A 17,030-nucleotide genomic window follows, 5' to 3' on the forward strand; every position below is an offset into this window, starting at 1 on the left:
TCTTCCTGTTATGGCTTTGTGAGTCACAGCTGAATTATATTTCTTTGGCTGTTAAATTGTTTTGGATGCACACTTATGATTCAGCATCAACAACAAAACGGAATAGGATTCCTTTGATTCAACAAAAACTGATCACTCAGGCTACAGTCTAGTACACAATAATATCAGAGTAATTCCCACGGACGTCAGTGGGGCTTACTTCAGAATAGGCATATACAGTTAACCCTCCCTATTCACAGATTCTTTATCCATGGATTCAACTCTCATGACTTGAAAATATTCCAAAAATATATAAATTTCAAAAAGCAAAACTTAATTTTGCCATTTTATACAGGAGACACCATTGTATATAATGGGACTTGAGCATCCATGGATTTTGATATCCACCAGGGTATGTGTGTCCTGTAACCAAACCCCAGAGGATGCCAAGGGCCCACTGTACAGAACTGCACAGAAAACTATCAATCAAACCTTAACAGCATTCACTAAATCATCCAGTACTTAACCAGTTTAATTGTTCATTTAAATTAAATATATATATATAATCACAATATCTCTGTACAGGTGCATAATAATTTGTGACTATTAAAGTTAGTGGATTTATAAGGGGAGAGGCTGTCTCAGGAAAATAAGCTATTGACTGACTGATAAACTGTGATGTTACCTTAATCAGGAGGTGGAAACAAATAATAATTTATCACAGTGCCACTGACACAGAAATTCTTGCACAAGCAAAAGCTTAACTGTTAAAAGACTGCAAACTGGAGAATACAGCTCTCCAGGAAAGTTTCTTTAAAGTATATTTATTTTAAAAATCCACAAATAACAGAGTTTCTGTGTGTACACTCGCTCGTGAGTATGTAGGCTAGAGTACACGAAGAAGTCATAAAGGACCTCACAGGTCAATAAAACACCAGAGACAAGTGTGACAAAGAGAAAAGAAGTTAAATTACGTCTAAAATAAATGTATAGGAGAGAGGCACTGAGAACTAGACACCACTTGAGATCTCTGAAGTATGTATTGTGGGGAGCAAAACGTCTACTGGGAAAATGTGTACTTCCCCATCAGTTCACTCTCTTTCCCCAGAGCCAATGAAACCCAAAGCATGCAAAGATGATGGCATTTCTACATGCACTGCATTGCGCTCTCTCTCTCTCTCTCTCTCACACACACACACATCCACCTTTCTCCTTGGATCAAAATCATGAGCTGATACTGTTATCAACATCTGAGCTGGATGAGTCGCAAAGACTCTTCCTTAATGTTTTTGTAGCGGTAAAAAATCCATTTACCTTAAACATAGAAGTATTTCTTTTTTTAAAAAAATACTGTTCATGAAACTGTGTGTATATCTTTCAATATTTCATTATTGTGAAATTGTTATTATTTGTAGTTATATGAAAGTAAGTATGAACACATACCTAAAGCCAGTTGTTGGTCTCAGCTAGAATAGACCCACTGCATCACTGGGATATAGGTAAAGCAACAAATTTATGTACATTTAATTGATTCAGTAGGACTACACTAGTGTAGACTTAACATTGGATGTAGACCTAAAATGCAAATATTTGATTAATCTGCACAAACACACTGTAGGCAATGGGAACATGCATTAAAATGTGTATATTAAAATATTGTTACATTAGGGAAAATGCATACCAAAATATTTAGGAATTTCCATGCTTGAGTGTGCAGAGGGGATCTCTTTGCTGCAATGTGGGTCTTGGCCAGGATGGAAAAGCTCAATAATAATAATAATAATAATAATAATAATAACCTACAAAAAACAAACAAATAGATTTTCTCCCTTTCTAGTGCATAGTCATCATTGCTAAAGAAACATTGGAAAATGTATTGCAGGGGTAGGCAACCTTTTTGAGCTGGGGGCTGGGTTGCTGTCCCTCAGACAACTGGGGGGGCCGAAGCTGGGGGTGGAGCTTCCACCCTCCAGGGGTGGAGCCACATGTCAGGGGCGGAGTTTCCACCCTCCGGGGGCGGAGCCACATAATAATAACAATATTTGCAAGAAGCTACTAGGCAAGGCCATAACACAGGAAAAATGCATGCACACTGACTCAACCCAGAAAAGAGCAAGCAAGTCCATGTGGGGGGATTTTGCAAAGAGAATACCAAAGGATAACAACAATAATAATAGCAAGATTTGCAAGAATGGAAGTGACTAGGCAAGGCCACAAAACAGCAAAAAATGCATGCCACTGTCTCAAGCCAGAAAAGAGCAAGCAAGTCCATGTGGGGGGATTTTGCAAAGAGAATACCAAAGGACAAGCATAATGATAGCAATATTTGCAAGCATGGAAGCAACTAGGCAAGGCCACAAAATAGCAAAAAACGCATGCCACTGTCTCAAACCACTTTCTTTCTCTCCCTTCCTCCCTCCCTCTCTCCTCTCCCTCCCACATTCCCACCCTTTCTCTCTCTCTCTCTCTCCTCCCTCCCTTTCCTCTCCCTCCCACCCTCCCACCCTTTTTCTCTCTCTCCTCCCCTCCCTCCCCCTCTCTCCTCCCCCTCCCTCCCTCTCTCTCTCTCTCTCTCTCTCTGCCTCCTCCTCCTTCCCCCCCACCCCTCCATTTATAGAAGGGAGGAGGGAGGGCGGAGCCAGGAGGGAGGTGGGCGGCGCCCATTGGAAGGCCCGCTGTGGCCGCCGGAGCCCCGTTTCAGGGCTCCGGCTGCCACAGCGGGCCTCCCAGAGGCCCGGTGCAGCTCCTGGAGCCCTGTTTCAGGGCTCCGGAGGCCGCAGCGGGCCTCCTAATGGGCACCGCCATTTTGAAGGACAAAATGGTGGCCGGAGTGGCCGAAATCGGCGGTGATTTCGGTGGCAGGAGGGACCGGGGGCCGGCGGAAAGGCGCCTGTGGGCCGCATCCAGCCCACGGGCCGGAGGTTGCCGACCCCTGATGTTATTGGCTAGAATCTGCTAAAGGTCTGCAACAGAAGGGTTTGGAGGGGCTTTGAATAGTTAGAGAGGACACTTCCAGAAGCTTCACTATTTGTCCTTGTTACCGATTCCAGTTTCTGTTCCCCTAACTTAACAAGTCTTTTCCACTCTTTCCTTCATCTTTCATGATTTCCAGACTTTCTCAGTCCTTTTTAGCTTCCAGTGAAGCCAAGAGAAACTCATAATCTGCTGTTCTGCAGTTCTAGGAATGGAAGCTAAAGTTCAGACACCTTTAATATGAAGTAATTCCAACACTTATGCAGAGTAAATTGGATATTACAAATCTGACCTTGTCCATAACGTCACAGACACAGCAAATTAGTTCTTAATTAAACCAGTGAAGAGTGGTCCAAGACAAAACGATCCAAAGAAAATCTATCAATGGTGATGTGCTGTGCTGTAAATCACTCTCCACATAGTTAGGGGTAGCCATGCTGGCCATACAGTACAATAAAACAAATCCAAAATACACAAAGGAGTGATACCTTTTACTGGTCAGCCAAAATGTACAAAATACATAATCCAAGCTTTTAAAGGCCTCTGATGCCAACACTATCATTTTTCTTCCTCCCGTATGAGTGTTTAACATCTTCTGACTGATGAAGAAGCCAAGGGAACTTGGAAAGTTTGCATTGCGTTTCATGCATTTTGGCTGGCCAATAAAGTTATCACTCCTTTGTGGATTTTGGAGTTTGTTTTATTTGTGTATTAATGATATCTAATAGGACAGCAGTATTTTAAAACACAGTACCTCTTGCATAACCATGATTTAAAACACAGAAGCAGAAAAACAGAAACAGAACCATAGTTGATACAGGTAAACAGAGTCACTATCTAAATACTCCATTCCACCTTTCTCCTAAATTCTTGTGCATATAGCTAGATCCTATCATATATCTTAGCTTAGTTTATCACTGTTTAGCAAGGTGACATCTCTGCTTCCTTTCTGGATAGAAGCTGTTCTACATGACTTGAAACCACTCCAGCTGCCTTGAGAAGGGGTGGTTCAGTGCAAAGGCAGAAGTGAAGGACAAACACTGAGGCACTTGGAAAGTTATGTGGCAGAACAGTCTTTCCAAACCATCCTGAGTGTGTCATCACAATGCCTGAGCATGTACTGAGCATGAGCTGAAAGTATTGAACCTTTTTGCAAACACAGCAGTGCTCACGTGTAATCAGACAAATTCCTGGAAACTTCCGTATTTCTTTAATTTTACTAGCAGAACTGATGCAGTTTTTAAGATATCTTCCCAGCCCCCTCCCCCCAGCTCTAAAATCTCCTAACCTGTCCGAAACTGGGCTATCTGCAAAGCCAGAACAACTACCTGAGGTGAATGAAAATTTGTCAGAAAGATTGGCTAAGGGTGGTGGGAGTCCCCAACAACATATGACAGGTTACACTTATTCTTTTCTTTCCTACCCTAAAACAAATTATAGACAAATTAATGGCTTGATTGAAAGGGTCCACCCTTCTTTCAGACCCAGCCAGAGATAACCAGGGAGAAAACCTGGGGAAAACTTTGGGTGCACTGGCTGGTGGATTCTGGGAGCCCCAGCTCTGCCCAAAAGAAAGATCAGAAAGGTAAATATTTGTAAGGGTTACCATGCCCTATGAAGAGAGACTCAGGCCCATACAGACTGCCAAAATAAAGCTGCTTCAGGTCACTTTGGAGGTATGCTGTTTAAATGACACATGCATCTTAAGATTCCAGAAGCTGCGCCAAAGCTATGCTCCAGTGCTTAGGAGTGTGGCTTTGGTGCGGCTTCCAGACTCTTAGGACACATGCATCATTTAAACAGTATACCTCCAAAGTGACCCAAAGCAACTTTATTTTGGCCTGTCTGTATGGGGCTTTAGGGAGCTGGGTATATTTAGACTGGAGAAGAGATGGTTAAGAGGTGATATGACAGCCCTGTTTAAGTATTTGAAGTGGTGTCATATTGAAGCTGGAGCAAGCCTGTTTTCTGCTGCTCCAGAGACTAGGACCCAGAGCAATGAATTCAAACTACAAGAAAGTGATTCCACTTCAACCTTAGGAAGAACTTCCTGACAGTAAGAACTGTTCGACAGTGGAACACACTCCCTTTGGTGGAGTCTTCTTTGGAGGTTTTTAAACAGGCTGGATGGCCATCTGTTGGGGGTGCTTTGATTCTGTATTCCTGCATGGTGGGGGGGTTGGACTGGATAGCCCTTAGGGTCTCTTCCAACTCTATCATTCTATGGTTGTGGAGAAGTTGCTTGAAAAAATTCAAACACTTGTGGAAAACATCACAAATTGCCTACCAATGGCGGCAGGGTATTCTTCAGACCTTGTTGAACTGCAACTCCTAGCAGCCTTAGCCAGCACAATCAGTAGTGAAGAATGTTGGAAGATGCAACAGCTGAAGGGCCAGATAATTTGTCTCATAATAACAACTTAAAAGCACTAACCTGTGAACTGTACAAACCTGCAAAATATGTGACCTAGCAAGCAAAGGAAGCTGACCAGCTGTTGACTACCAAGTACCCTCACCTAGAAATCAGAAACAGTGAGATTGTTAAGCACATTGCAGGCTTAGGTGCACTTTTTTAAAGGTTTATCGAACTTCAACTTCACTTAGGGGCAGTGTTTGCCTAGGTAGGCCGGATTGTGCTGGCCTGATTCATGATGTCAAGATGTCTGCTCAGTACCGCATTTCTATAGATCCATATAATTTATTCATATTACCTCACAAGACACATAGAACTGGAGTCGGTGCGTGCAGAATCTTATCCCTTCCTCACCAAGCAGGCATCTCTTTCCCTTTTGGCGTCACTGACGCTTGAAAACTCAGGGATTATACTTATTCTTAAATTAAGAGATAATAGCCTTGTTTTTCTCCAGGAGACTGCATGTTGCAGTTCCAGATAATCTGTCTCTTTTATATTCCCAACCAGACTGTGCACTTGATTAAATACGGACTACAAGGATACACTGACCTTGGAAATAAATAAATAACCACCATAGCTAAAATGAAACCTTGCATGTGTGTGCATTTCCTTTTCCTCCCAGAGACAACTCTGAAGCCTTACCTCAGCTCTGCACAAACAAAAAGCAAGTCATGTGCAGCTGCCACTAGAAATGAGGTCATTAAACCAGAGGGATAAGGAGAAGATGGCTAAATCATCTTCAGTTTTTTAACACTTTCAGTAGGGTGGTTCATATAACCAGGAAGGGCAAGAAACAGAATGAGGAGTGAAAGATCCATGCTATATTTGATCAGTTCTAAAACATCAGGCATACATAAATCTGGCTTTTAGATGCTATGCATATCCCTATAGACAGAATCAAACCTTACTGTGTTAAATGGGTCAATCCCCAGTGAAGGGTAATTCACAAACAAAAATGGTATTGCAAACATTAGATGTTAGCATCAAACTTTAGCTGACCATCATGTTTTTAGGAGAATTATTTTGGCCCTCTTCTCCTAGCTGAATTTACTTCAGAAGATTTGATTCCTTCTCTGGATATTTCCCCCACTTGCATCCTAGATAGGAATGAGAGAAACTGAACAGGTTGGAACACAGCACTGAAACAGTCTACTGCAATCTTGTAAATACATCTACAATAGTTACTAGCCCACAGAATTTTTACAAGCCTACTTGCTGACATGCCTTAAATCTTTCTGTCCCAACCCTCTCCTGGAGTGAATTCCGTCAACAGTTACCTTAGGAAGTACAGTACTACTAAATTTTGGATGGATCATCTATCCCCTTTTATATCCCTGTTGCACAAAAGTTTACTTTTTATGGGCAAATAAATAAAAGCTAGCTAACTTCCCACCTAGGCAATATCCAGCTATATGATTAACCTTAACCTTTATTTATAAAGCGCTGTAAATTTACACAGCACTGTACATACAATCTTTTTAATTGGACGCTTCCCTGCCCTCAGGCTTACAATCTAAAAATGGCGCTTTGTACTTTATATTATGATATTCTGACAATGTATTTTATATTTTAATGATTAATCTGAAAGTAGTGAAAATTCTTGTGTGCCTTCAAGTCATTTCCCATTTATGCTGACCACTTATGGTGAACCTCTCATGGGATTTTCTTGGCGAGTTGTTCAGAGGGGGTTTGCCATTGCCTTCTTCTGAGGCTGAGAGTGTGTGGCTTGCCCAAGGTCAGCCAGTGGGTTCCTATGGCTGAGCAGGGATTTGAACCCTAGGCTCCCACAGAGTAGTCCAACACTAAAACCCTGCACTACTCTGCCTCTCAAAACTCCGCCAAATGCATCTGAGGAAATAGACTGAAGTATAGAAAAGCTTATGCTGCCAAGTTCTTTCACTGAGTTAATCTCAAAGGTGCTATAAAATTTCTCAACGTACTGATCCTACAGACTGCCACAGCTATATCTGAATTTTCAGATATAACAATAATGAAGTGACTAAGAACCAAGGTCTGTTACAGACTGCCAAAATAAAGCTGCTTCGGATCTCTTTGGAGGTATGCTGTTTAAATGATGCATGCACCCTAAGAATCTGGAAGCTGCACCAAAGCTGCCCTCCAGTGCTTAGGAATGGAGTGTGGCTTTGGCGCAACCTCCGGACTCTTAGGACCCATGCATCATTTAAATAGCATACCTCCAAAGAGACCCGAAGCAGCTTTATTTTGGCAGTCTGTAACAGGCCCAAGTAACTAACAACAGAAAGAGAGAGAGGTAGCCCAATAAGTCACACTTACTTGCAACACCTGGGATTTAATTTAGAATTGCTGCCTAAACTGGATTAAAAATAGGGTGGATGCCATGCCTAAACATATCTGTTCATAAGTATTATTTAGAAAAGGGCATTTAACATTCAAGTAGCATTAAAAAAAAAAAGGCAGCAGTTATACATGTATTTAGTTGAGATTCAATTTAAATTCTAGATGAAATTACTAAAGCATATAATATTTAATAATATTAAAATGTGGACATATTATAATGTTGCTAAGAAGGCATTATAATAATTGGAAGTGGTTGTTTTTGTTAATTCTGTACACTGTACTATAAAGTATATACATGTTTTCAAAGAAGTCTGTAGTTCTTATGGTACACAGAGAAAGTACACCAAGTAAATATTTGGGGTTTTTCTTTTTAAATAAAAGAAAAATGTAATATATTTTGAGTAGTTTGGGCTCAATAATTTAAATGCCTTAAATTAGCAACACAGATATGATACACATGCAATGCACTGGTCTGCGATTTTGACATACTATAGTTACAAACCTGCCAGAGTACAGGTGCACCTACACTGTAGATATAATACAGTTTGACACCACTTTTAAGTGCTGTAGTTCCATTCTATGGAATCCCGAGGCTTGTAGTTTTACAAGGTCTTCAACCTACTCTGCCCAAGAGAGTTCAGGTTCCTCACAAAACTACAAATCCCAGGATTCTGTAGGATGGAGCCAGGGCATGAAACAGCATTATTTCTAGAGTCTCAATGCATCCTAATAGAGAAGTTTTATGCCTCTAGCCCCCCTACTACCCAGCTGCTGATTTTAACTTTATTTGTGTGTGCTGTAATGTTTTTATTCATGGATTGTGGGGGCTGGAATCCCAGGATTCTGTAGGATTCAGCCATGGGACTTAAACTGGTGTCAAACTGCATTACTTCTACAATGCAAATGGACTCTTAATAGCTTCCTGCTACTGTCTATGTTTGTTAAAGAGGCACAAACACAGCTATGCCCATAACAAGATGACCTAATCTTGCATCATGGGCAGGGAGAAAGGGAGGGGTGAAAACATCTATACAAACACAAAAGAATACATAGTTTGGTTTTATTACAAAACTCTTACATAGGAGACATAGAGGGAATGGGAGGTGTGTTTTCAGGGGTGCAGAGCTCCATAACAAATATACAGGGGAGTCACTTACAACTATTATAACCAGCCCCTTGGAGGTGCATATGCATGCCAAAAAGCTAGAAATGTCTGAAAATGTCACATCAAAATGCACAAAATCACCACGAAGGTGCCGGTTATGATAGCTATATACATACTCACACATATATGCATAGATGAGATACATCATATATATCAGATACAGATACGTATGATACAGATGTAACATATACACATATTTATATGATACAGCTGATAGATACAATATATATGAGATAGATATACTGATAGACGTAGATACAGAAAGAGATATATGAGATATGTATCTGAGATATGATATGAGATATATATGATGTATATATGAGATATGTATTGGATATGTAAATATATATATGTACACACACACACAGGAGAGATATGATATATATATATATATATATATATATATGATATGTATCTGATATATAGATACAATATATATGTGACATATATATATGTATATATATATATGAGTTATGTGTCAGATATGTATCAATTTGATATAGATGTGAGAGAGATATGATATATAAGATATATATATGTGAGATATATATGAGGTATGAGATATATATATATATATATACCTCATAAATATATAAATATATATATCATACATCTCATATGTACCTCAGAATCATTTCATATATATATATATACACACATACACACACATTTGTGAGAAAAATCATATTTGATATATATAGATACGCTATATATATATATGAGAAATACATTATATATATATCATATGTATCTCCCACATACAACCTTTCTCACAAATCTCTCACAAATATATAAATATATGATATATATATATATATATATATATATATGAGATATGTATCTCTCACATATGATCTTTCTCACAAATATATATGTACAGTATGTGTGAATATATATATATATATATATATATGGGGTATGATATATATGTGTGTGTATGAGATATGTATTTCACATATGATCTTTCTCACAATGTGTGTGTGTTTGTGTATATATATATATATATATATATATGATATATATGTGTGTGTGTGTGCGTGCGTGTGTGTATATATATATATGATATATATGTGTGTGTGCGCGTGCGTGTGTGTGTGATATGTATCTGAGATACATTATATATATATATATGGTATGCTATATATGATATATATGACATATGTATCAATACAATATATATGTGAGAGAGACATGATATACACACATTTATGAAATATGTATCAATATGGTATATATATATGTGTGTGAGAGACAGATGATATACATATATTTATGAGATGTGCATTATATATATATATATCTGAGATATGTATCAATATGATGTATATATATATGTGTGTGTGTGAAAGAGAGTATATATATATATATATATATATATGAGAGAGGAATACACACACACATATATATATATATGAATGAGAGAGAGCTGTGTGTTTGTGTGTGCATACACACACACACACACATATATATATATAGGCTATGCTAGCTGGATAATGGCCAGCCTTGAGGCTAAAGAGAGAGGGGCCCTTTTACCTGGCTGGCTGGCAGGTGCTCCATGCAAGCAAAGCTGGCAGCATCTCCTCTCCAAGGGAGGCCTTTCCTGTGCCCTCAAGGGGAAGAAGGCACTGGACCTGGCATCCTCCTCCTCCTCCTCCTGCTGCTGCTGGTGCTGATGCCTGGGCCGCCTCTGTCTCCTGTGTTTACAATCTGTCTCAGTCTGTCCTCCTCTCAAAACCTTCCCTGCTGCAGCCGGGGAAACAGGAAACCCGCAAGAAGGTTCCGGGGTGCAGTCTTTCCCTATGGAAGAATGCAGGGCAATTGCAAACCTTAACACTTATCTGAAAGGAATTCAAAGGGAGAGCCATGGTATTAGTCTCCAGAATCAGTACACAGGGAGACCTTGCAGCCCCTTTGAGACTCACTGAAAGAAAGAAGTTGACAGCATGAGCTTTCCTAGACTTAAGGCTACTTCCTCAGATGCATTTGGTATTATTATTATTATTATTATTATTATTATTATTAAGTAGAGAGACCTTGCAGCCCCTTTGAGACTCACTTCAGTCTACTTCCTCAGATGCTTTTGGTGGAGTGGAAGCCAGAGACAGACATATATATATATATATATATGTGTGTGTGTGTGTGTGTGTCATTGGTGTATGAGAATGTCAATTTAAATTCAAAATGCTTTGTGTATGGAAATGGGAAATGGAAATTCAAAGCATTTTGAATTTAAATTGACATCCTCACCTACCAATGGCATTACATATATACGTCTGTTCCTGGATTCCGCTCCACCAAAAGCATCTGAGGAAGTAGACTTAAGCCTAGGAAAGCTCATACTGCCAACTTCTTTCATTAATTAGTTTCAAAGGTGCTACAAAATCTCTCTGCATACTGATTCTACAGACTAACACAGCTATGTCATGGAATTCTACCACTATGGAAAGCACTATGTGTGTGTAGATCATGGATTAAAAAGGACAGGCAGGTGTGCTTATAAGGAATAAATTTAAGCATACTTGTCTGTCCTTTTTAATAAAGGCACATATATACAATCACTGAAAAGCACAATAAAGAAGTAAAGGGTTAAACAGACTGCCCCTAGGGGTGGCCTGCAGCCGCCCCTTTTTGCGCTGGATTGGGGCTGCGACAGCTAGATGCAGTGCAAAAAGGATCCGCAAAAAGCAGCATCATAGCTGCTCGCGCCGTGCCTTTTCTGCACTCCTTTGGTGCAGTGTCATCGACGCAGCGCCAGAGGAGTGCCATGACACCGCCCGTCATGTGGTGGGGCACGCAGTGTCAGTCTGGCATGGGGCGGAGTCAGGGTGCGCGTCGTACACATGTCACACGCCCCACTCCACCCTCCTGGCCAGTCTGTCGAGGCCCTAAGAGTCAATGAGGTCATAAGAAATCTGTTTATTTAAGTTTGTATACGAATAAGGTGAAGCGTAAAATAACATTTGTCTTTACATGAACGTTGTTAGATATTAATTGATGATCAAGATTAATTTAAAGATATGATTATGAACAGTTATGTTTTTTTAAAAATTGAAAACATGAATAAAAATATTAAAAAATACAAAATGAAGTGGTGTCAACCTGCATTCATTCTTCAGTATACACTACAGCTAGCCAATAAAAGTATTGCTCTGTTGTCAATTCCTGCATGGCATTCAGTTGGACTGGAAGGCCCTTGTGGTCTCTTCCAACTTTGATTCTATGATTCTGTGTTGAATTTAATCTCTTGTCCCCACCACCTCCCCCACTTGTGGTTTTCCTGTGCCTTTGGTTAGTCAAAATGGGACAGGGGCAATGATCTCAGCAAGTAAAGATGTCACCATCACATCCCTCTGGTGACCATCACCTATTGATCTTGTGCCTGCCAGCCCTTGGGTTAAATGTGGGAGTGGGAAAGAGAGAAAAGGTGGTTCTCACTGTATCAACACCACACCTACCCTACTGCAAATCTATGGAGTGAAAGACAAATTTGCCTAAACAAATAATCTTATTGGTAAAAGATATTACATATTAATTTATGCAGCATCCTAAATAAATGTTGCAAGGTCCTGATAAGAGGGGAAGGTGGACCAAGAGGAACAGAGCATGAAGCAGAATTGCCTTTCGTAAGAGGATTTTTAACAGTACTAATATTTTAAAATTATTTTAATATGTCAGTTGTGAATGTCATTTTGATTGATTCATTGTACAACGCTAAACATGTTTATACAGAAATTCCATTTAATTATTATTATTATTATTATTATTATTATTATTATTAACCTTTATTTATAAAGTGCTGTAAATTTACACAGTGCTGTACATACAATCTTTTTAATTAGACAGTTCCCTGCCATCAGGGCATTTACTCCCAGATAAGTGCTTAGATTGCCGCCTAAATAGTGTAAATGATTAATCAAAGTTTGAAGCCAAATTTAACATACAATTACAGTACAATAGCTTAATTTGTGTATCCCTTCTAACTATAGTGTTAGGTGTTCTACAAATAATGAATAATCCTCAGGATTAGTTGTTTACACAAATCACAGGGTATCCACATTAAGCTCCTAGTGGTGAGCAAAAGAGATATCCTAGATCAGTGATGGTGAACCTTTTATAGACCAAGTGCCCAAAGTGCAACTCAGACCCCACTTATTTATTATTGCGAAGTGCCACGTCCTTCTGGCTTTCTAGTAAGAAACTCTGGTAAACTCTTTGCTAGGGAGACAGCATGTGTGCCCACAGAGGGTTCGCCATCACTGTCCTAGATCCTAGACATTTGGGGGGGGGGGGTCTTGGTTGCTGGGTCTGCCATTGTTAATTTTGAAATATCTTGATTTGTTAGAGGATAAATCCTAATGAACTAGTTTTCTTCTGTTGAGTGCTTTAAAGCACACAGGTACCAAAGACGCCACTGGAATGAGGAATGGGATGTGAAATGAATTTTGGGTTTCTGTAGGAAAGATCCACAAGCAGAAGCCAACAAGAATCCCAACCTTCCCTGCTCAGTCGTATTTCCTTAGGCATAAATTTTGCTTTCTCCTTATGTTTTCTGCAGAGAATGTGCTTCAAAGCATTTTCAGAGTGCTTCAAAGCACTGAAACTGGCCCTTGCAAGCAGAGGAAAAGCTACCGATTGGAATCCAACACTCCAGCAATTACCTTTTATTTAACGTTCAATATAAGCTATGTTTTATTTCTCCCTTTCATGAGATTGTCCCTTATTCGTGGGCTCTTATGCCAGCAGGCTACATCTTTCCCAAGCCACTTAGCTCTGGTCCCTTTCAAACCAGGAGATTGTTTTTGAACAAGCCTTTCCTGGCATTGCTTGGCTGCATCCGAGGCAGTGGGCATAGTTCATTCCCACTGGAAGGCCACCACCACCGCCACCCCAAACAAACATCCACCTCCATAGAAAGAGGGCCGCTATTCTTCCACTAATGGGATTGGCACCGTTTAGAGCAGTCTGCTAGGACATTGTCTGTGACCACAGCAAGAGAAACATTATTCAAAGGCCATTCAGGGCCCAAAAGAAGCGGCAGAGCTGAGTAATTATCAGAGGCTCTCCATTAAGGAGGGCATCTCTGGTCTTTGTCTGTGTTGCTTTAATAAAGCTCGCTAATAGGGTGGGGGACGAGGGAGGGGACCACTAATGGCTCCAGACAAAATTCTTTTTCTCGCTCCCCCTACCCCATCTCCTCCTTGTTAGAAGAAGTGGCTTTATGAAAACTGACAGCAAAGCCATAAGTTACCATACTGCATAATGACCTTTAGGAAAACTTTGCGTGAACCCAAAGGCTTTCAAGCCCCAACTCTTCAGTACCATTGGAACATCTCCCATCCCTCAAGACAGAGGTGTTTCTCAGCCCCTTTCCCCTTCTCCTGCTTGAAGGAATCTCAAAATATATTGTAGCAAGTGTCTGAAAGGAGATAGGAAGGTGCGGAAGAGAGAGCTTATTGGAGTCTCTCCAAGTGTGCCTAAGTCAACAAGGTTCAATGGACCAGTCATTGGCTTTCCCTCTTCTCTTGGTCCTGCAGCAAAGGAAAGGAACAGTGCTGGATTTCTAAACTGAGTCTCTCCCTTGCCCTTATGGCATTGCTCATCTCCTTGGCAATGACATATTCTGAGTCAAGAAACTGTACTCAGTTGCAGATGTGAGTCTATAACTACTCTGGGTGTTGGCGAGACCCTTCTCAATATCCCACCAGTGGGGGGGAAACATTGTGGGAGAACATGGGAGAGGGCCTTCTCTGTTGTGGCACCTTTGTTATATATTACCCTCAATGCTGGTGTAATTCTAGCACCAAGGAAAGTCATAGCTTTGTATTAAAGCCTTTGAGGCATAATTGATTTTATCCAATGTACGCATGTGCTATTGTCAGCTTTATTTTAAATGGTTTTAACTGGCTTTAAATAGCCTGGTCTTAAATTATTAATGGTTTAATTTATTTTTAGTCTTTTAAAATTAATGTTATTGTATTTTGTTGTGTTATTGTTTTTTCATAGAATCATAGAATCATAGAATCGTAGAGTTGGAAGAAACTGCAAGGGCCATCCAGTCCAACCCCCTGCCATGCAGGAAATCACAATCAAAGCATCCCCGACAGATGGCCATCCAGCCTCTGCTTAACGTGTTAAACTGGTTTTCTTCTATGCCGTCCTGACATCCTCAGAGGTAGGTAGGTCATAAATATTTTAATAAATGAAATAAAGTAATAAATATTCACTGAAGATGGGAGTCACTCTGCACATGCTTACATGTATTATTATTGTACAGCCTCCAGAGCAAGATCCAGCATATCATACCACAAGGGAAGAAGATACTCCGAAATGTATCAGGAAATTCTTGCCACATCACCCCCCACCCCTGCTTCTGGTAAGATTCCTTGAACTGATGTTTTACAAATGGAAATTCAGCAAAGACTAGTTTCTGTATCTCAGGAAAAACTGACATTTAGCTGTGCTTCAATATACAGCTATCAAGGTACAGAGCTAAGGTGTGCAGTCTCAGGCCTTGGGGATGAATCTGATCCTTTGGAGATTAAAGTCAAGGTTAAAGTACATACTGAAGGATATAAATATGGTTTTGACATTTAGATCCTTCAGTTTTGATAAGGACAGGTTGCTTACCTGTAACAGTATTTCTTTGAGTGGTCATCTGCGAATACATACAAATGGGTTGTGCTGCGCCTGCACAGTACAACCCATTTGTATGATTCACAGAGACCATGAAGGAGAAATATAGTTTTGATATTTAGATCCTTCAGTACATATCTTTCTCAAGATAATGGATGTTGTACACAGGTTGTCCTAGGGACTTCAAATCACTTTGTATCACTTAGAATATGAGTGGGCAACTTGCGTCCCAGATGTTGTTGAACTCCTATCAAGTAGTGCAGTCACCTTTCCCCAACGTTTTGTGTCTCATCACCCAGAGTGAACAGTATGCAACCACAAACAGACTTTCTTAATGTTGTATTGGATTGCAGCTCCTCACTGTCTTTCTTAGTTAGGGCTACTAGGAATTGTAGTCCAACAACATTTGGAGGACCACACGTTTCTAGTGCTGCTTCTGAAAGTACAAAACACAAAAGAGTGTATTTTGTTAGTTTCCTAAATATTATTTCTGCATGTGTGCCTCAGAACACTCTTTTGACATAGAGAATTTTGAATTTGCTTGCAGCGGCGGCGGCGGCAGGGGGAGGCTTATGAGAAAAGAAATAAAGGAATGTAATGCTTTCCACAGACTTTGCTGTGTTGTGTCTGGGAATCTCTAAGAACTGTGCTAAAAGTTCATTAAATGTTACACGAAACAGGATGAATTTCCCATCCCACCCTGCTTTTATTCTCTGAAACCCAGCAAAAAAGGAACCCTTGCTGAGGAATGCTATTTAACCAGTCAGCAATGTGTTTGTTTGCAGACTATTGTGAATGGATGAATGAGTGAAATATTGGATAGGAAAAGGCCATTAAGCTTTGCAAGAGTTCTTTAGTTTAGTAAACATGCACTGGCCAGCTTTGTTTCTGTACTTTCTCAACTTTTGTTTAACACCTAGCATGCAGAGGGCCTTGACAAATTATTGATGCTCTTTACTTTACCGCTATTGTTCGGTTGCTTACATGGAGCTATTTTTCCTTTCAATGTTACATGCCTCAGCATGCCACTTTAAGAGTTTTAAAGTCTTTTAAGGTGAGGGAGGGAACAGGGCCAGCTCTAGATATTTGGCCACGCTAGGCGAGAAATATTTTGGTGCCCCCCCCCCCCCGCTGTAGCCACTCAAAGTGTAGGAAAAATGTAGGACATGATGTAGGACAAAATGTAGGAGAAATTGTAGGAGGTTCAAAAACATGACCAACTAAAAGCCAAAAACATTAATAAAAAACAATATAAATTCATGTTTCTTGGTCATACTCAAAATGGAAGACATTTTGTCATTCTTCCTAGATAGAAGGTTGAGATGTAGCTTTGTGTTGTTTGTGTGTTGGAATAGGACTCTGGAGACTAGGATTCAATTCCCTGCCTATTGGGTGACCTCAAGCGAGTCACACTCTCTCAGCTTCCTCAGGGAAAGACCATGGCAAACCTCCTCTGAACAAATCTTGCCAAGCAAACCCCAGGATAGGTTTCCTTTAAGGTCTCCATAAGGTGGAAAACAACTTGAAGGTACACAACAACAAAGAATA

At 40.1% G+C, this 17,030-nt stretch overlaps 1 protein-coding gene across 3 annotated transcripts in view; it reads right to left on the reverse strand.

The window, feature by feature from the left end:
• The window catches only part of LOC149305323 (pleckstrin homology domain-containing family M member 3-like), a 99,349-nt gene extending 88,814 nt beyond the window's left edge, over positions 1-10,535 (reverse strand). For 2 of the 3 annotated variants that reach the window (XM_089477869.1, XM_089477871.1), the window contains exon 1: positions 10,383-10,535. The gene's annotated coding sequence lies outside the window, so the exon portion shown is untranslated. Of the gene's footprint in view, positions 1-5,403; positions 5,469-10,382 lie in introns of all 3 variants that reach the window. The other variant, XM_089477870.1, reaches the window with a different exon arrangement.
• Between the last annotated feature and the right edge of the window lie 6,495 nt (positions 10,536-17,030).

Source organism: Sceloporus occidentalis, unplaced genomic scaffold (assembly GCF_023333645.1).
Source record: "Sceloporus occidentalis isolate IW3139 unplaced genomic scaffold, rSceOcc1.0.p SCAF_12, whole genome shotgun sequence".
Lineage (NCBI taxonomy): Eukaryota > Metazoa > Chordata > Lepidosauria > Squamata > Phrynosomatidae > Sceloporus > Sceloporus occidentalis.